This window comes from Prionailurus bengalensis, chromosome B3, assembly GCF_016509475.1.
Source record: "Prionailurus bengalensis isolate Pbe53 chromosome B3, Fcat_Pben_1.1_paternal_pri, whole genome shotgun sequence".
NCBI lineage: Eukaryota > Metazoa > Chordata > Mammalia > Carnivora > Felidae > Prionailurus > Prionailurus bengalensis.
Window position 1 is genome coordinate 92,689,553 of NC_057355.1, and position 22,383 is coordinate 92,711,935.

A 22,383-nucleotide genomic window follows, 5' to 3' on the forward strand; every position below is an offset into this window, starting at 1 on the left:
CTTTACCTCCCCACAAAAACTGGAATACAGGGCACTATTTTCCAAGATGTTTACATTGCAAAGAGATGGTGACCGAGTCCTTGAGAAAGACTTTCCAAGGTCATAAAGCTGGCAAGAAGCTAATTCACATTTTTGAAATGTTTAACATTCATTTCAAAGATACAGAGAACTTACTATTACATTTTTCTCCCCAAAGTAAATGCTCTAAACCAAGGGAGGAGTGGGGTGCCTAGGTGGCTCAGTCAGTTAAGTGTCTGACTCTTGCTCAGGTCATGATTTTAAGATTCCTGGGTTCAAGCCCCTCATCAGGCTTTGTGCTGACAGCTCAGATCCTGGTGCATGCTTCAGATTCTGTGTCTCCCTCTTTCTCTGTCCTTGCCCTGCTGGCATTCTCTCTCTCTTTCTCTCTCTCTCTCTCTCAAAAATAAATAAAACATTAATTTTTTTTTCTTAAGGGAGGAGGAAAACTTGTCCTTTCCTTTCCCTTATTTTCAACAAGTTGAAAGACCTCTCCTTTTTAACTTGTATTTGCCCTTACAATAGATATCAGGATCACAGTTGGAATTCTTAGAGTTTCAAACATGAGTAGGGCACATTCACCCTGCTATGGGAACAGAACCCAAGATTTGACTTGGTATCTTGAGAAATAGGTGCTGGACTTTCACGTGAAGGCAGGAGGGTGGAGAGAGCAATCTTAATAACAATACAAAGAAAAAAAAGAGGACAATGGTGGTATAAGGCATGTTTTCACGTGGATAGCATATTGAAATGCTAAATGTTAGGAAAAGTAGACATCAGGCAGGTAACAACTGAAATTAACATAAAGAAGAACCTCTGAAGAGGTCAGAGGAAGCAACACTCAAGGGATAGTGCAGTTCGGAGATGATATGTTGATCGAGTCATCCCAAGAACCCATTGATGTGCCCTCTTTGAAATACTTGTAATTAAATGCCTCTCATAAAAGGGAGAATTCAAATGTTAGATAAAATGACTAATAGCATGGGCTAAATAAAAATGCTTTCCCTGTGGGAGTTTTATTTCTCCCATTTTTATCCTTGGGGTTGAGTTGCAGAAGCAAGAAAAAAAGGGATATATAACAAAGAGGGTGAAAATAATCAACGCTTCCATCTTTCTGCTATTCTATCCCCTGCCTGGGGAAAGTAAAAGAACATTGAATTGGGTATAAAACTAAAGATGTATTTAGATTGTGTGAAATATTTTTAGGCCTGAAAGAGGCTGGAAAGCTATAGAATCTTGCCAGGATGTGGATGAAAGGGAGTTATCAGTGTTGGAGAAATAAATCCAACAAAATGTTTGAAGGGAGGTGAAGGGTTGGTAGTTTTCCAACAATATCATACTTAGACCAAACCATTTATTAAACCATGGCCTATGATACATATTTATATTCAAAATACATGTACAAATTTTTGTAGTAGGGGAAATGCCATTATAAACCCTGATATTTCCTTTGTTTATTTGGCTAAATAATCTGTGTTTTCATTTTTTGTTGTTTTGTTTGGGGTATGTATGTGGACGTGTTTTACCCTATGTAAAAAGTGTAGCTGTATTTTAGTTATCTTTAAAGTTATTTCCATAAATCATATCATTTAATTACTTTGCACAATACTCTCTCCACCTTCCCTCTCCCACTTTATCTCAATGTTTTTGTTTTCATATAGCAACATAACATTATCCTATATTGTCATGGTTTATAACATTTTGTCTCTTGTGTACCATAATTCTTACAATTGTGGTACTTTTATACATTTAAATGGATTCATTGACCAACAGCAGCTATTTCTTGATATGGTTCTTATATTTCTGAATTCTTTATTTCACTGCATCTGTTTGTGGGCAGTATTTCATCTTTAAGTCACAGCTTTCTGGAGTCTATGTGTGTTATGTTCCCTTTGTAAAGCTATTTCTTCTGCATCTATGTCTAAATTACTGTTTGCCTGCATTTAACATTTGACTTACCTTTTGCATCACTTAGAATTCAGCTGCCATTACATTACTGTAAATTGGAATTGACTGTTGGTATTGAGACATCTGAGAGAAAGTCAAATTTTTCCCCTTCATTAGTTGGCTTACATGTTTTTCTGCCTGAAAGCTTGGTCAATTCCCTCTTCATGTTTAAAATTCATCACTTTCTCCCCTAACCAGTAACAAAGTCATAGATGCCCACCCAGGGGTCTTCAGGTGGGAGGAGGTCTGCTTGAAAACAGTAGCAGCATAGGGTCCTGGGATAAGGGTGGGGCCAGGGAGGGACAGAACAAAACAGTGAGAAAGCTACTGTGGCTATTGTTGTGGCTTTGGTCGGGCTGCTTTTTCTGGCACTGCTCCTACCCAGAGGGTCACAGAATCCAGTAATCTACACATCAACTCCAACAAATGCTGCTACAACAGGCTCTAAGCCAAGAGCATCAAGAAAGATGACAGAAGTCCAGTGTGACAAGGTAAAAAAGGCCTTTAGCAAACCCGCTAATTTCATTTCTTAGAAGCATAGAAAATATTGAAAACTTCAAATTTGAGTAGTTTTAGGAGCATATGAAGGATTTGTATAGATAAGACATACCAATATTTAATGTTCTGAAGTTTCATGCACAAGAATGGAAAGAGAAACGTTTAAAAATAAGATATGATTTGCATTTCCGGGATGATTAATGACGTTGAGCATCTTTTCATGTGTCTCTTAGTCATCTGTATGTTATCTTTAGAAAACAACATCTACTCAAGTTCTCTGCCAATTTTTAATCAGATTATTTTCTTGAGTTGTATAAGTTCTTTATATAGTTTAGATATTAACCCCTTATTGAATATATCATTTTCAAATATCTTCTCCCCTTCAGTAGCCTGCTTTTTTGTTTTTTGATGGTTTCTTTCACTGTGCAAAAGCTTTTTTATTTTGGTGTGATTCCAATAGTTTAATTTTGCTTTTGTTTCCATTACATGAGGAGACCAATCTAGAAAAAGTTGCTATGGCTGGCTGATATCAAAGAACTTACTGCTTCTATTTTCATCTAGGAGTTTTATGGTTCGGGTTTCACATTTAGGTCTTCTTTTTTAGTTTATTTCTTTATTTTGAGAGAGAGAGAGAGAGAGAGAGAGAGAGAGAGAGAGAGAGAGAGAGAAGGAGTATGAGCAGGGGAGGGGAAGAGAGAGGGAGACAGAGAATCCCAAGCAGGTTTCACACATGGAGCCCTATGTGGGGCTTGAACCCACGAAGTGGTGAGATCATGACCTGAACCGAAACCAAGAATCAAACACTTAACCAACTGAGCTACACAGGTGCCCTCACATTTAGGTCTTTAACCCATTTTTTAGTTTATTATTGTGCATGGTCTGAGAAAATTATCCAGTTTCATCCTTTTTCACGTAGCTGTAGAGTTTTTCAGAACAATTTGTTGAAGAAGCTATCTTTTCTCTGTTGTATATTCTTGCATTTTTTTGTAGATTAATTGACCATATAAGCATGGGATTATTTCTGGGCTCTGTATTCAGTTTCATTGACCTATATGTTTATTTTTATGCCAGTACCATACTATTTTGATTACTACAACTTTATAATATATCTTGAATTCTATAATTGTGGTACCTACAGCTTTGTTCTTCTTTTGCAAGATTGTTTTGGCTATTTGGAGTCTTTTGTGGCACCACACAAATTTTAGCATTATTTTTTTCTGGTTCTGTGAAAAATGCTGTTGGTATTTTGTTAGGGATTGCATTAGCTCTGTAGATTGCTTTGACTAGTATGGACATTTTAATAATATTTGTTCTTCCAATCCATGAACATGAGATATATTTCCATTTGTTTATGTCATCTTCAATTTCTTTCATCAATGTTTTAGAGTTTGCAGAGTATAGTTCAGAGTTTTCTTTCACCTCCTTGGTTAAGTTTATTCCTAGATATTTTATTATTTTGGTGCAACAGTAAATAGGATTGTTTTCTTAATTTCTCTTTTGGCTAATTTATAACTAATGCATAGATATACAACGGAATTCTGTAAATTGATTTTGTATCCTGCAACCTTACTGAATTTATCCATCAATTCTAGTAGTTTTCTGGTGGAGTATTTAGGGTCAAAATCACAATGCGATATCACCTTGCACCTGTCAGAATGGCTAAAATAAAATTAAAACAAAACTAACATAAGAAATAACAAGTGTTGACGAGGATGTGGAGAAAAAGGAACACTTGTGCACTGCTGGAAGGATTGCAAACTGGGGCAGCCACTGTGAAAAACAGTATGGGGGTTTCTCAAACAATTAAAAATAGAATTACCATATGATCCAGTAATTCCACCATTGGGTATTTGCCCAAAGAGAACAAACGCACTAATTTGAAAAGATATATATACCCCTATGTTTATTTCAGCATTATTTAAAAATAGCCAAATCATGGAAGCAACTGAAGTTTCCATACTTAAATGAGTAAATAAAGAAGATGTGGTATAGGGGCACCTGGGGGGCTTAGTTGGTTAATCATCCAAATTCAGCGCAGGTCGTGATCTTGTGGCCCATGAATTCAAGCCCCTTGTCGGACTCTCTGCTGACAGCTCAGAGCCTGGAGCCTGCTTTTGATTCTGTGTCTCCCTCTCTCTCTGGCCCTCCCCTGCTCACTCTCTGTCTCTCAAAAATGAATAAACGTTGAAAACAATTTAAAAAAAATAAGATGTTGTTTATATATGCAATGGAAAGCACTCAGCCATAACAAAATAAGATCTTGCCCTTTGCTTCTAGGATGGCCCTAGGCAGTATAATGTTAAGTTAAATAAGTCAGAGAAAAACAAATACCGTATGATATCCCTCATATGTGGAATTTAAGAAACAAAAAAAATGAACAAAGAAAAAAGAAACAAAGAAACAAAAAACACTCTAAAATATAGAGAACAAACTGGTGGTTACCTTAGGGAAGGTGGGTGGGAGAAAGTGTGAAATAGGTGAGGGGGATTAAAAGCATACTTCTGTTGATGAGCACCCAGTAATGTATAGAATTGTTGAATCATTATATTGTACACATGAAAATAATATAACACTATTATATTCCATAAAAGAAAACGCCACACCCAGATGTTTTCACTAGTGTATCTACGCTATCAACTAGTTAAGGAAGAAATGATACAACTTTCGACAATCTCTTTCAGAAAAGACAAGCAGAGAGAACAGTTCCAAATCATTCTGTGAGGCCATAATCATCCTAATTTCCAAAAAAAGGGGAAAGACATTTTAAGAAAGGAAAACTTACAGAAAACTATATTTCTTTTGAATGTAATGCAAAAAATTCTTAACAAGATGCCTACAAGGTGTAAGAAACTGAGTGAGATTTATCCCAGAATTAAAATTTTTCTCACTGTAGCCTCTCTCTGGTCTTTCAATTTGACTTTTTATTTGACTTTCTATGTAGTAATTGACATGTTTGAGGTCACTGATGGATTGCAATCTACCTCAAATACGAGTATAATGAGTAAAACTTTCTTACACACTTATAAAGTCAAAGGACAGGAATTTCCCATCACATAGTAACCTCAACTAAATCTTAAAATGCTTTTTATTTCACATCTGTTGAATAATTTTCCAATTAAAAAAATTGTCTGCTTTGAAGTCATATTTGGCAAGTTTTGAAATTAAGAGACAAACATTTGAAGAAGACAAAAATAATGTAATTAGGTAGTGAGAAGTGAAGACAAGAAGCTCAAATACATTATATTCACACACACATGCACACATACACATACACCATTTTATATTCATTTTTTAAAATTCATGAATCACAATAGTCACATTTGAAATACTTTCTGTACCAATCAATAGTTTTGGTTAGAACTTCATCTTCAAGCTAATGTGGGCTTGATCTGGAAAGTAATTCTTTTACAACTTCATTGATTGTACAGACACTTTTAGCAATAGACATTCCTTGATTGTTTTCTGGTTAACAGGGCCACATGCTGATACTTAGATCTTCCAGTATTTAGTATGATTACAATAGTGTCAATTACCAGTAAATTTTTACCATTTTGGATTATACTTTGATTTTGTTTATTAATGCCTTGATTTGTAGTAGCTTCTCATGTTATGGAATTGATTTACACTGAGGAAAAACTACCAAATGAGCAAAAAAAGAGCAAAAAATATATACTCAACCAAGATATACCTCAGTGAATACCATTGTGCATGAATTTTTCTTGGAACGTGGAACATGATATTTACTACCATTATGCAGATTCATGTCTTTATTTAGGTAAAGTTTTCTTTTATTATATTTTAATGGATTTCTGTTCCATTTTATTTTTCTATTAGCTTTTTCAGGAAAACCCTCAGTGCATATTCTGGATATTTTTTGTGTCTCCTCCATATGTAGAACACATTTCTTCCTTTGGGTGACTTTTACCAACTTGTTATTTATGGCATTAGATACATGTTCAGTGACATTCTTTTAATTCTCCCTGTTTTTAATATATACCTCACTTTTGTAATGGTTCAGTGGTTCTCTTAGCTTTGCTTATCATTCATCTTTTTTATTTTTATTTTTTTATTTTTGATGTGTCAGAGGCAGTAGAGACAAGTAAACTACAGAATATGAATTTTAGGGCCATCCTTCTTGGGATCCAATCTTATCTCCGCTATGCAACTTTGATCAAGTTACCTCATTTTTCCTTAATTAAGCTTTCTTATCTGAAAAAGTAATAATAATATTAAAATGCTATTTATTTTATTAAAGTGTTGCTGTGAGAATTAAATGAGCCCTTAGTAGAGTATCTGACAGGAGAAGATTGGAGCACTCAGTGACTAAGTACATAGTAAGCACTATCTATATAAGTGTTGTTATTTTTCCTTGAATATTCTCTTTTCTTTTTTGGGTGTTTTGTAACAGAGTCTTCTTTTTATTTGTTTGTTTTGTTTTTATCTATTTAAAAATTTTGTTTTAAATGGGTCTACTCTTTTCCTAAGAAAATCAGTTAGGTATGAGCTAAAGCATCAACAAGTAAATTATACTAGAAAGCTATACTAAAATCAGGTGAGTAAATCAGTGAAAATGATTTAGCTCTTTGTGATGCTATATCTCTTTCTGAAATGCAGCTGAAAATGGATTAATTATCCAATCAAATGGCAGGAAATGGCTGACTGAATAAAAAAAAATCAAGACCAAACAATATGCTGCTTACAAGAGACTTACTTTAGCTTTAAGGGCACACAAAAGTTGAAAGTGAAGGAAGAGAAAAAGAAATTTCAAATACATGGTAACCAAAAGATAGCAGAAGTAGCTATACTCGGATAAAATAGACTGAGTAAAAATCAGTCGCAAGAGACAAAAAAGGTCACTATAGAGTGATAAAAAGGGTCAGTTTATTAATTGTAAATATGTACACACTCAATATTGAAGCACCTACATATTTAAAGCAAATTTTAATAGACCCGAAGGGAGAAATTGATAGCAATATGATAATAGTAGGGGACCTCATTACCCACATTTTATATTGGATAGATCATCCAGACAGAAAATTAATAAGGAAATAGTGTTTCTGAATAACACTATAGACCAAGTAGACCTAAGAGATACATAAAGAACATTTCATTGACTAGAACCAGAATACATATTCTTCTCAAGCATATATGGAACTTCATCCAGAATAGATCATATATTAGATCAAAAAACAAGTCTTGATGAATTTAAGAAGGTTAAAATCACATCCAATATCTTTTCTGATCACAATAGTATAAAACTAGAAATCAGCAACAGGAGCAAAACTAAAAAATTCAAAAGCAAACAAGTGGAAATATATTAAACTAAAACTGTTTCTGCATAGCAGAGAAACTAATCAACAAAGTGAAAAGACAACCTTATAGAATAAGAAACAATATTTGCAAGCCATATATCTGATGAAAGGTTAATATTTAAAATAAAAAAATTGAGTTCCTTATTCCTAAACTCTATAGCAAAAACAAAAACAAATAACATAGTTTTTTGTTAAAACATAGGCAATGGGGGACTCCTGGGTGGCTCAGTCGGTTGAGTATCCGACTTCAGCTCAGGTCAAAGTCCAGGTCATGATCTCGCAATTCATGAGTTCGAGCCCCTTGTCAGGGTCTGTGCTGACAGCACAGAGCCTGGATCCAGCTTCTCCCTCTCACTCTACCCTTCCCTCACTCACGGTCTGTCTCTTTCTCTCTCTTTCAAAAGTAGATAAACATAAAAAAAATTTAAAAAAAAACAAACAAACATAGACAATGGACCTGAATAGACATTTTTCCAAAGAAGACATACAAATGGCCAACAGACACATGAAAATATGCTCAACATCACTAATTATCAGAGAAATGCAAATTAATGCCACAATGAACTACTACTTCATGCCTTTTAGGATAGCCATTATCAAAAAGACAGGAGATAATAAATTTTGGCAAAGGTGTTGAGAAAAGAGACCCCTTTTCTGTTAGTGAAATGTAAATCAGATGGATAATGACAACATGGTATATATGTGTACATATATATATATACACACACACACACACCCTGGATTGTTATTCAAATTTAAAAAAGAAGAAAGTACCGCCATTCGTTGCAACATAGATGAACCTGAAGATAATTATGCAAAGTGAAATAAGCCAGAAAGTAAATTGAACAGCTGTAAATAAGCCTTTACAATGTGGTGGTAAGGTGTTGGGGAGGGGAAGCCTTCTGTAGCTATTTGATTAGCTCTCTTTAGTGAACCTGTGCTTCTGGGTTGTGAACATCACGTGTGCTTCCCAGTGCCCCATCCCCCATTGGTGGGATAGGATGGCTACAGTGGGCTGCGTCTGGGTATTTCCCTCCCTCTTTGTGGAAGTCTAGAGTCACCTGGAATTGGCTCTTTCTCTTTCCTTGGTTAGGTTCTGATAAAATCCCAGTAGGTCAGGTTCTAGTTAAATGCTTTTCTCCCCAGGGCATACCTTGTTAAGAAGAACAGCTTGCTCTAGCAAATTTCAAAATGGTTCCTTTCCCTTCCTGCTGGAAGCATGAGGGAATTGTTCCCCACTATTCACTGCGAGAACCTGGTGAAACCACAGGAGGTAAATCTCACAAATGTGTGCTCTCATACCTTGCCAAAACTTGCCGCCCCCATCCCAGAGATTTTAATTCTCAGAGTTGTCCACACGGAGAATCCAGAAATTTGCCAATTGTAGTTCAGGTTTCTTTACTCTGACACTTGTTCCCATGGAGGCTTTAGCTTCTGGATTTCTGCTCAGGTAAGTTGTGATTTTCTGTATTCTCCCACCAGCACCTCCAATTTGGGGGTAGCATTTTACCCTGTAACCTCAGTTCTCTTACAGATCGAAGATGAGTTGTTGATTCTTTAAGATTTTTTCAGCTTTTTACTTGGTAGGACAGAGTGATGGTTTACAAGTTTCTTACATGCCTGGCTGGATCAGCTTTTAGTTTTTGAGGTGTTTCTGTGATCTGCTACTTCATTGTTGACAATCAAAAATACATTAAAGTAATTAAGGTTTTCTTTCTGAAAACAAACAATAGGCTAAGCCTTTCAAAGAGTGTTTTTTTCTTTTAATTTTCTAGTATTGAAATACTACATTTTATGTAAAAATCTCTTTTCATTGCTCTTGATATCCCCTGAAATCAAGGCAAGTTTTTTTAAGTTTATTTATTTATTTTAAGAGAGAGAGAGAAAGAGGGAGAGAGAGCACATGTATGATCAGGGGAAGGCCGAGAGAGGGAGAAAGAGAAGGCCACGCAGGCTCCACACTCGGCGCAGACCCAGAGGCCGGCTCGATCTCACAAACCGTGAGATCATGACCTAAGCCAAAATCAAGAGTTGGACGCTTAACTGACTGAGCCACCCAGGCACCTCAAGGAAAGTCTTGAGCCATGCTAATCTCCATGAAATTTTTAATCAACTCTTCAGACTTCAATGACCCCTCCAAAACAGCAAAGCACATTCACTAATCTCATATTACCAGGTGACAACTGTTGTGTGTTACTTTGAGCATTTTCTTGAAAGTGGTCCAAACCATTATAAACCTTGCACTTTAATACCGGCATGACACTCTTTATTTTTGTGCAAGAATTCCAGCACCATTCACTTGAAAGCCTTTTATGAGTTATGGGTTGAAACTGTTAGCACAAAGACACAATTTGCAGAAAGAATGAAACTTAGTGACATAAAGAACACAGGTTTTCAAACACATTGAAACCAAACTAGTGTGGGAGCTGAGAGCAATTTCCCACATTAAAAAAAGCATATGTGTATATATAGATATAGATAGATATAGGTATAGATACAGATATATGTAAATATAACTATATATATAGATAGATAGATATAAAGTTAAGTGGCAAATACAAACAATGCTTTGGATAGAGTTGAATTTTATAAGTGTATTATTCCTGTTTTTTCCACTGCAGGTGGCATATTTTCGTATTAGACTTATTTAGGTGGGACACCACCTCTGAAAATATCCTGGAAACCTCCTTTCATAGTCTTGGTAGGAGGGCTGGAGCTACATTCTTCAGGTTCAGATCCTGATCCTCACTTGGCCTTATGATCTGGTAAGTTATTAAATTCTGTCTTCCTTAGTTTCCCCATGTATATAAAGAAGGTGAAAAAAATTTTATGATGCTTGAATATGGCAAAGAATATGTGATTTATCCCAGGAGGGGGAAAAAAGAATACTCAGGAAAATGAAGGATCAATTAGTAGTAGTGAGTGAGTAGTGGTGAGTTGGAGCTTAGACCTTGAGTAGCGCTGTAGAATGAGGTACCAGATGCAGTTGATTATTGAGATTGTAATGAGCCTTGTAATTTACATTTTAAAACCAGGGCTGTTTTAAAAATTTTTTTTAATTTATTTATTTTTGAGAGAGAGAAAGAGTGTGGGGGGAGGAGGGGCAGAGAGAAAGGGACACAAAGAATCCGAAGCAGGCTCTAGACTCTGAGCTCACACAGAGCCCGATCTGGGGCTTGAAATCATGAACCTGTCTGACCTGAGCCTGAGCCGAAGTCAGAATCCTGACTGAGCCATCCAGGCTCCCCAAGACTAGAACTTCTTTATGTGGGAGTAAAGGAAGGCTAATGAAGTTATTTTTTTAAAAGATCAGATCAAATAGTTTAGTTTAGAAAGGTTTTTATAACTGAATTTGGGAGAATAAATTTGAAAGGATCAAGAATGCAGGGGTACCTGGGTGGCTCAGTCAGTTAAGTGTCAGACTGGATTTCGGCTCAGGTCATGATCTCAGGGTTTAGGAGTTTGAGCCCATGTCAGGCTCTGTGCTGACAGTGCAGAAACTGGTTGGGACTCCCTCTCTCTCCTTTGTCTGCCCCTCCCCTGCTTGCTATCTCTCTCTCTCTCTCCCAAAATCAATAAATAAACATTAAAAAAAATGGAGGCAGAAAAGTATGTGGGAGGGTGAGTGAAATAAAGGGAATTAAGAAGTACAAACTTCCAGTTAAAAATAAATCAGAGAGTACAGCACAGAGAATACAGTCAAAACTATAATGATGTTACATGGTGACAAATGGTCACTACACGTATCATGGTGGGCCTTGAGTAATGTATAGATTGTTGAACCAGTATGTTGTACTTGAAACTAATATAGCATTGTATTCTAATTATACTTCAATTAAAAAAATAGTGTGTAAAAGAGAGAGCGGAAGCAGGGAAACTAGTTGAAAGAATAGAAATGGTAGTGGGTATATAAGGAAAGGAAGATAGGAGGGTTTTGATAGATATTAAAATCACTATATTTAACAAAATTTAATGACTATAAAAACATGGAAATTTTTTTTAATCTTTATTTTTATTTTTGAGAGAGAGAGACAGAGAACTAGCAGGGTAGGGGCAGAGAGAGAGGGAGACACAGAATCCGAAGCAGGCTCCAGGCTCTGAGCTGTCAGCACAGAGCCCAATGCGGGGCTCAAACTCATAAACTGTGAGATCAGGACCTGAGCTGAAGTCAGACGCTTAACCAACTGAGCCACCCAGGTGCCCCAAAACATGGAAATTTTTTAGAAGGTTTCATTAATAATATATTCAATTAACTAGCACACTATTGACACTCATGAAAATAAATAATAAATAAAATATTTGACCTATTTAGCTCCACTTAACGTTATTTCATTTTCTGCAGCAAATACAACAAAGTAATTTTACATAGCTGGGACAGACTTTCATAATGTACTCCAATTTAGCCTGCACTTTTTCTTCTGCAACTTTTATACTTCATTACCATGTTTTACTTACAATTCTTAGATCACTGAAGTTTTTAGTCCCTCATTGCTTATGTTATTATCTGAGCCTAAAATTAACCTTTTTTCCATTTCACTTGTAGTCTATAAATCCCAATGTAAGTGCTCTCTCCTTTTTTCTTTCTTCCTTTATCCCTTTTCTTCTTTCCTACCTTTTAAGAGGATTCTTTTATGTTTGCATTGATGTTTTCAACCTACCCTCCCCAATTTAACAGTCACATCCCTTAATAAAGTACAAATCCCAGAGTGACATGCAATCACTTGTCACCCTTGTTTTACTAGCATATTAAAGGAGTCTCAAGTTTATGGATTTAAGGTTGTATCAGTTTATAACTCAAAGAGTTATTAAAATAGTTTGTCTAGTCTTCAAATTTGTTATTTTTCTATTTGCGAAAGATTAAAACACAGGCAGTGTCAGCATTGACTCTGTTCAGACCTTTCCAGTTTGTGTTTCTACATTTCTACAGCCATAGCGTGATTCAGTTCCTTGGGACTTTTTTTTTTTTTCATTAAAACATAAGTATGAAATGATTAATACATATGTATGAATTCTGCCACTATGTCCACTTGGTTATTGGGTAATCATATAATCAAGAATTTAAAAATATTTGGACGAGGTGTAAGGTACTGTATCGTTAAGAAGCCTATAAAGGCTCAAGCAATATTGTTCTAATATACCTGTCAGTTGGTGTCCTTACCTCTCAGCCCTTGGGGCACTATTCTTTAACAACCTCCATTATTTTTCAAGACTTGCAAGCTTTAGCACACCGTTAGTGCTTTCCTGGTGAGAGGCTGATCTACTCAGCAGAAATCTCAACATCCTGCAAAACCCCATTACATTAAGTTATTGTGATGGACATTTAGCTATATAAAGTTGGTTAATTCTCAAATCACCAGAACTCAAATACAATCGATATATATATATATATATATATATATATATATATATTGTTTTTGACAATATTAGATTCAGCGGGAGAGAAAGGGAAGGAGAGAGAGAAAGATGAGCGAGACATACATACACACAGAGAATGAGAAAAAAAACTGTAAATAAAATGAAAATAGATTAAGTTTATGACCTATGTTCAACATAACTATGCAGAGATCACACACTACACATTTTGATGGTTGTCTCTTGTGTATGTCAATGAAAATGGAAGCCTGGACAAAGGTTTACCTTTGACAAATAGCATTGATAACAGAAGGTGAGATTGCTTTTTTGGAAGTGTTACAAAGGGTCTTTTAGGCATTGCAGCATGGGAGTTCAAGCTCATGGATGTTAATGTCCAGAAATCTCAGTTGCTGATCAAATTAGACAACCTATGATAAGAAGAAACTACTCCTCACTAATAGATGTTATATATAATAATACCTTGGAGGTGCATTTGTTGAGTTATGTATTTAATCCTCAAGACTTAGCTCAAATTCCACCTGCTTTTGGAGACTGTCAGTACCCAAATATCTTTAAAACTTTATTTATTTTCTTTTGCACTTAAAAATATAAATGTAAAAAGAGAATAGTTTTTCCCTCTAACATAAGACCTATGAGTATTTCTGTTGTTCTCCCCTAAGCAATGAACATTATGACTTTAATATCAAACATAGGGCTCTTTCTTAGAACATCTTTAACTAAAGACATGGCATCAATATCAAAAGAAACTTCCATAAGCACTACAAGGGGACCAAATTCTGTGCATATATGAGGTAATTAAATTATTTTACCAAATTAAAAATTAAATGTAAAATTATAAATGTAAAAGTATTTAATGTATATCTTTAGGTAAAATCCCTATGATATTTATTTAAAATGATATTTTAATCAGATGGGACACTAGGGTTCAAGGTAGTATTATCCAACAATTCACTGAATTATAGGAATTCTGTGTTATAGATCAAGGGCAGGTACATATACTTTGACAATTACCAGACAAGAGAATTAAAATAATCCGATTCATTGTAAAGTAAATGAATTAACCAAACTATTGATCCATTGCTTCAGAAAATGTTTACTAATTGTTCAATTAAAAACTAATCGTGTTGGGGTAAAACAGAAAACAAGATGCTTTCATGCTTATTTCTTAATGATTATCAGCCCAAATCAGTTTGGAGGTAGGCTCTAATAGTGCTTATGGAAAGGTCCAAAATATTCTTTTTTTTTTAATTTTTTTTAACGTTTATTTATTTTTGAGACAGAGAGAGACAGAGCATGAATGGGGGAGGGTCAGAGAGAGGGAGACACAGAATCTGAAACAGGCTCCAGGCTCTGAGCTGTCAGCACAGAACCCAATGCGGGGCTCGAACTCCCGGACCGCGAGATCATGACCTGAGCCAAAGTCGGCCGCTTAACCGACTGAGCTACCCAGGCGCCCCAAGGTCCAAAATATTCTTAAAAAGATCTCTGAGTTTTTGAAACCTCTAAGTTCTGAATCCTAGAATATCTCTAAAAGTTTTAATTGAATTTTTTTTCAATCTTTGAAGTCCATTAACTTATTAACATATATTTTGATGTTGAATATATTTTATTAGTTTTTCCTGGGACATGATACATCTTTTCCATCTGAAGATGGCATATTATATGGATTATATTTTTAATAACTGATTTTTTACTATTTAGCTTTTATTAGGTTAATTGTATATAAACAAAATCTTATTATCTTATTTCTATAATTATCTCATTAATCATCTTAATGCTTACTTTTTGCCCATATTATTTTGTTTTTTTTTTTTCATTTTTGTTCTCTCCAGGCTTCATTTCCAGTAATTACAGACGCATCACAACAGCTTTGTGCATTTCCCAAAATTTTCTATGATTTTTAATTTTTCCCACTGTTTGTCAGCTTATATACCTCCTTCTGTTACCTCAATATTTCTTCCTTGTCATATATTTCTACTTTGTACTTTACTGCCATAGAGGGTAATATGTTATTGCTCTTGAGAGTTAAGATTTTTAGTAACGTCTTTAGTCAGGCTTTTCTTAATAATATTTTTCTGCTTCATATTCTCTTCTAGAGAGTGTTTTTTTTTTCTGTTTCTACCTGCCTATTCAACCCTCCCTCACTCCCTTTCTTCCTTCTGTCCTTCCTTCTCTCCCTCCCTCTCTCCTCCTTCCTTCCTTACTCTTTCTGGTATAAAAATACAGTACTTATTCTGGATTCTTGTTAGATTATTAATCTTTTTTTGAAATACATGAGCATTTTTCCAGGAGTAGCTATTGGTAAGAGAGAAGCGGATGTGTATGTTTAAGGTAGGGGTGTGTGTGTGTGTGCGCGCGTGTACGGTTGAGTGTGTGTGTGTGTGTGTGTGTGTGAGTGAGGAGTGAGTGAGTGAGTAATGTGGGAAGGTGGGAAGAGGAGGGTTGGCTATTTTCCAAGCCCAGAACACAAGAATTTTCCTTAAACCAATAGTTCTGTTTATGTAAGCCTACTGAGTACACTTAGCATTCATTCCCCCCATCCCTGAGCAGTTACCAGAATTATGTAGCTGTGGAGCTGTTCAAAATTCAGTCTTTCTTTTTCCTTCCAACTGCAGGAACAAATTTGTCCTACAAGTAAATATGGCCTGCCTAGTGTATTTTCCATTTGGGTCCATTTCTGTTGCATCTTAGGTCAAAAGAGCATTAAAAAAAATCTCTCACAGACAGTGCCCACATTTGTTGAAAACACAGGATATGCAACTCACTTCTAAAGATCCTACTGCAGAAATCCTCTCTTTGCTTCCACAGCCATTTGTCTTGCTTTATCTCTTCTGTTTTGGCAACAATGCCACCTAATTTGTGCTTTGTGGCTTTTAGTTCTCTTCATTTCTGTTGATGATGGTGCCTACAGTTTTTGTTCTCCTCCTATATGAAACTTTTTTCTCCATTTATAATAGCATGGAATATATTTTAAAAATGCTATCAAATCATGATGCAAAAACAGTGGTTTCAGAACACATTTACATTTTATACTGTGTGAATTTTTTAGCTAACCAGGCAAGAAACCATTTCTTAAAACTCTCTTCCTTGAAATGATATTAATATTAACATTCTCTATAAATACCAGTAACCAGGGCTCCCTGTTATGTCTTTAACATCTCCAAGTAACATAATACAAAATGATGCTTTACCAAGAGTAATGACTTCGTAATGCTTTTTTGTATTAGTGTGTCTCATTTCTCTTCTAGATTATGAAGCTCTTTTGTTAAAAACATTTTACACATTTGTATGCGTTAGAGAGCCAGACACATATTTGGCATGTAAAATGTACTGGTAAATTAAAGCTATGTGGATGAATGTTAAAAAGCTAAAAAGTGTTTTAACAAAATATTTGAGATGGAGGGCATTTATATATTCAGAGCCACCGTGCTATAAAATTATTAGGAATAGATACATACTATGATATTTATCACAGGAAGTGTCCAAACCTAATCATTTCTCTCGAGAATATTTAAGGTTAAGCACTATATTTTCATAGTGTTTAATCTCACATGTCTAAAAATTATTTTCCAAATCCCTATCCTGGTGACATTTTTCATATCTATTCATCACAGCCTTTGTTACTCAATGGTACAGTGGACAACAGGGCTTGGACAGTACTTTTAAAACAAAAGACAAAACAAAGCAAAATGATTTTTATTTATATATAAGCATATATATTTTATATATGTTAATAAATAGATACATATATTTTAACATCATACATACATACATACACACACACACACACACACACACACACACGATCAGAGTTTGTTGGGTTTCCAAGATGGCTAAATTTGAGTTTCAGTAAATATCTTGGAAATCTTAACAGATACTCATTAAATCACTTGCACAATCTTCATTTTCAATATAGTTTGTTTAAATCTAATTTTGCTTGTATTCCATCTCATGATTTTAAAAAATACCTTAATTTAATATTTTCCTGTTCATCTGATGTATCTTGCTTCCCTCCCCCTCAAAAAATACTTTTTTATATATTTGCCTTATTTGCAAGTTGCTTTTGACCTTATATAAGTGCCATATGAACTGTTCAATAAAAATACCGTAATTCAGTGAATATGTATAATTCATCAGTCAGCCGTTTGCTCAACTCACAGCTCTTCCCTGACTACCTAAATGCCATGAAGAAAATTAAATATGGATGTAAAGCTTGTTTTTCTGAGTAGATAGGCTTCAATGTCCCAGATTCATCAAAGAGGTGGAGTTTGGGCATCTACTATGCAGCTGGACAGCTGCACCCACACCAGACATCACCAAACTCTGATCTGAACCTGTGATGCCTTCCAACGCATCAGGAGACCCACTTGTACATAGCACTGCTCCTTCCCCAACTTCCTTGATTTGTCCCACAGCAAGGGAGATCACAATTTAATTTTTTATGACATTATCTCTGATACATAACAATGGCTACTCTTCTACACAAACAGGAAGCAGCTCCAGAAAAAAAGCCGTCAGTTTAAAAAAGAAACAATAACTATGTATGTACATGGTACAGCATTTAAAAGAAAATAAATTTTCTTCCTTTCATTTCTTTCCCTCAACACCTCAAATAGAGGTAGGTTACATTTTATCCCTGTGTATACCTCTAGAGATATTCTTTATTTACAGAAAAGAAAATGTTTACATTCTGTATTTTACATAAATGGTCCCATAATATGCACCTGTCTGGGTCTTGGTTTTTCACTATTATCTATTACCATTACACACACACACACACACACACACACACACACACACACACACTGTAGAGTTTGGAAATTAGGAAATGGTGGGAGAGTGTGAATCAGCCAGGTGTGCTATCCTTCACTGAAAAAGGAAACAAGGGTTTTGGTTCTTTGTACCTTAATGTCAGTCAATCATTGGGTCAGGGCAGGGTGTGAAAGGCAACTGCAGTCAGCCGTGTCCACTGTGAGCAATCCATCATAGCAGAAGTGCAGCCATTAGCCACAAACAACCACAATAGAAGTATGGGTGCACTGATCTACTAACAGAACTGTGTGGAGTCTTACATTATGTATGTATGTATGTTTTGCTTTAATATTTTATTTAATAAAATAAGAGATACTGATCTTTTATCTATAACTTAAAAAATAACTTACACTTTCTTTGTGTTTTGCATGTAAAAACATTATTTATAAATCTTACACTTTTAAAGTAATGCTACACTGGCAAATGTATTCTTCCTTTACTTTTATTTTACTTTATTATTTATTTTTAGTTTCAAGTTTTTATTTAAATTCCAGTTAGTTAATATTACACTATATGTTATTGGTTTCAGGAGTAGAACTTGATGATTCATCACTGAACATACAACACCCAGGGCTCATCTTCATGAATGCTTGATGCAAATTTTAGTCAAATGATTGTTGAATTATTTGCATTTATTATATTTCAAATCTCAGCTAGATCTATGGGTAGGATTTGAAGGCTCCGTTTACTCTCACCACCCCCTGCCCAGGCACTTTATGAGGCTTTTAGGATTCTCTGATTTCCCAGAATTTTCTTCCATCTTTACTGACTCCCTTTGTTTACTTACCTTTATTCCTCCTCATCTCCCCAGACTTATTGCTGATATCTCCAGATTTCCAATCTTGAACTTTTCACATTTCTATGTCATTTAATCTCTTGATTATCTCATCCAACCTCATGGCGCTAAAACCCATCTATCCACTGTGAATCGAAAATTCACACTTCCTCCCCTGACCTCATCCAAGAATGTTAGACTCTTATTTGAACAACTACTGAACCCCTCCATCCATCTCAAATTCACCATTTTCAAACCTTTGTTCTAAATTCACCTCCATGTCTGCATCTTCCAACATTTCTTTATATTAATTCATAATTGCTCTATTCTTCTGATTCCTCGGGCTGAGTTTTAGAGGCATCTGGAACATTTACCTTCTTTCCTATCTGACCTCCGATGCTTCAACAATATTTTATTTGCTCCACATTCAAAACAGAACTAGAATCTTACCTCCTCTTATTGTCTCTACTTCCACCACCTCCAATTAAAGTCCTCTCTCACTTGGGATATAGCAAATGCCTCTTAGAGCCTGATGCAACTTGTGGTCCTCTTCTCTTGATTTTCTTTTTTCTTTCTTTCTTTCTTTCTTTCTTTCTTTCTTTCTTTCTTTCTTTCTTTCTTATCTAATTTATTGTTTCGAATGGATAAATTTATTTTTAGATCAAGAGTATCATCAAAGTTTTTTTTTTAATTTAAATTTTAGTTAACATATAATGTAATACTGGCTTCAAGAGTAGAATTCAGTGATTCATCACTTACATACAACACCCAGTGCTTATCACAGCAAGTGCCCTCCTTAATACCCATCACTCATTTAGCCCATCTCCTATCTACCTCCCTCTATCAACCCTCAGTTTGCTCTCTATCCTTAAAACCCTCTAGTGGTATATTTCCCTCTCTTCTCTTCCCCCTACCCATATGTTCATTTGTTTTGTTTCTTAAATTCCACATATGAGTGAAATCTTACGGTATTTGTCTTTCTCTGATTGACTTATTTTGCTTGGCATAATACATCCTACCTCCATCCACATTGTTGCAAATGACAAGATTTCATTCTTTTTGATGGCTGAGTAATATTCTTTTGTATATGTATACCACATCTTTGTTATGTGTTCATCAGTCGATGGACATTTGGGGTCTCTCCATAGTTTTGCTGTTGTTGATAATGCTGCTATAAGCTTTAGGGTGCATGTACCTCTTCAAATCTGTATTTTTGTATTTTTTGGGGTAAATACTGAATGCAATTGCTGGATCACAGAGTATTTCTATTTTTTTCTATTTTAAATCTTTTAATTGTGTAGTATAATGATCACCTACATACTAAATAAACATCTGAAGAAATAGAACATCTCTAACAACTTACACCTCCCTGTTTCTTTGTTCTTAATTTTTAAATTAATTTATTTAAATTCAAGTTAATCAACATGTAGTGTAGCATTGGTTCAGTTATATATAAGTGATGAATCACTGGGTACTACTCTTTTTCTGTTGATTTTTCATGTCAACTGCCAGTGATATTCTGTTAAAAAAGTAAATCAAATCTTATCACTTTGCTCAAAAGCCTCCAAGGTTTCTAGTATTACTCAAAATAAAATACAAGTTTTAAAAGCCTACCAGGCCCTACATGATCTGCAATCCCAGATAACTCACTGAAGTTATTTTTGACACTCTTCCATCACTTCCCATTCTCCCCACACTGGCTTCCACACTCTATTTCATTGCTGGTCCAGAGCCTTGGCACTTGTTGTTCCCTGTTGCGGAAACTACCTTTTCCCAGGTAACTGTGTGATATATTTTCTTATATTCTTTATGCCTTTATTCAAATATTAACTTCTCAGTGGTAAATTGCCCTCTTCCAACACTATCATTTCTTTTCTGCTTTATTTTTATTCATAGAAAACTGGACATCTAATATACTATATATATATATATATATATATATATATATATACATACATACATATATATATTTATCCACCTCCCTCTGTGGAATATAAGATCCATGAAGAAGATGAACGTTTCCTTTTTCTTTACCTTTTTTTCATTGTTATATGTTAACTTCTAGAACAATGCATGGAATATACTTATCCATTTCATGAATAACAAATGCATAAAATTATTTGTTACAGTGCATTAGTTCTGAAGTGGTAAACAATTATAAACACATGATACAATGTCAAATGCATCTATAATTATATGCCATGAAGTAAGCAGAGAGGTGCTCAAAGTTGTTTATAAAAGTATGTCATCAGGGCAATATTTACAATATTTAATCATTTGAAACAACTTAATTTTTAAGTAGTTAAATAATTGTCCCTCTTTATGGTGAAGTACAATAAAACTATTAACATAATTTTGTATTTATAAATATCAAGATAACATGGGAAAGTCCTTCAAGTTATTGTGTGTGTATGTGTTTAATTGAACTACATTCCCTGTGCTCTATTTATAAACATAATATGATGTTCACACCTTAATTGTTCATCATAAACATTAACATACAAGTATACACACCTATTTCTCTTTATTTATATTTACTGATAAATAAAGAGAGAAAAAGAAAGAAAGGAAAAGTCCCTCAATTATGCATAGTGAATGTTTAACTATAGATTAAATAACTAGATAGATACATAGATAAACTATGGATAACTTAGTTTACAACTTGTCTCAGGGATTTGTATTGCTCTTTATATTGGAGAATATATATATATATATACACATACACATATGTATATATATATATGTATATATATACATAATATGTATGTGTATATATATATATGTATGTATATACATATACATATAGGTGTTTCTTTACTCTTTCAATATGTAAATAGGCAGACCATACTACAAATTGATTTTAAGTGTAAATTATTTAGCAATGTTTACTAGTTGGAATAAAATGCTTACAGGTGATTTTAATGTCAGACTTTTGCAACCTCCCAGAAGCAGTCAGTCTTTGTCTTCCTACTTTCTCAAGTATGTCACATGATTTTTATTTTTGATATACTGAGGAAAGTTTTGTGGGAAATATTGAATTTCTACTAGCACATCAGGTCACAGCCCACTTTAGTTTTTTAACATCACATTGAAAAATCTCTCAAACTTTAATCACATACACGGTAAGGAAAAATAATTTACACCAAAATTAAAAACACTATAAACATAGTGCAAAAAAAATCCAAAGAATTAAATATGCAAAAATACTATTCATTCAAGTGTTTTATAAAAGAGCTCTTAAATATATGTTTTTACTAAAATAGACAGTTGATCCTTGAACAACACAGGGATTGGGTATAGTTGAAAATCCATGTATAATTTTGATTCCCCCAAAACTTAATTATAATAGCCTGCTGTTAATGGGAAGTCTAATGATATACAGTCGATTAATATACCTTTTATATGTTACATATATTTTATGCTGTATTCTTACAATAAAATAAGGTATAGAAAAATATTAAGAAAATCATGAGGAAAACTACATTTGTAATATTGTAATGTATTTATCAAAAATGTTCACACATAACTGCATCTATGCAGTTCAAACCTGTATTATTGTTCAAGGGTCAATTATATTTCATATTTTATATACCTGTCTTCAGACAAATACATCTGACAGCCTTCAAGTATTGCATGACATTTTAATTT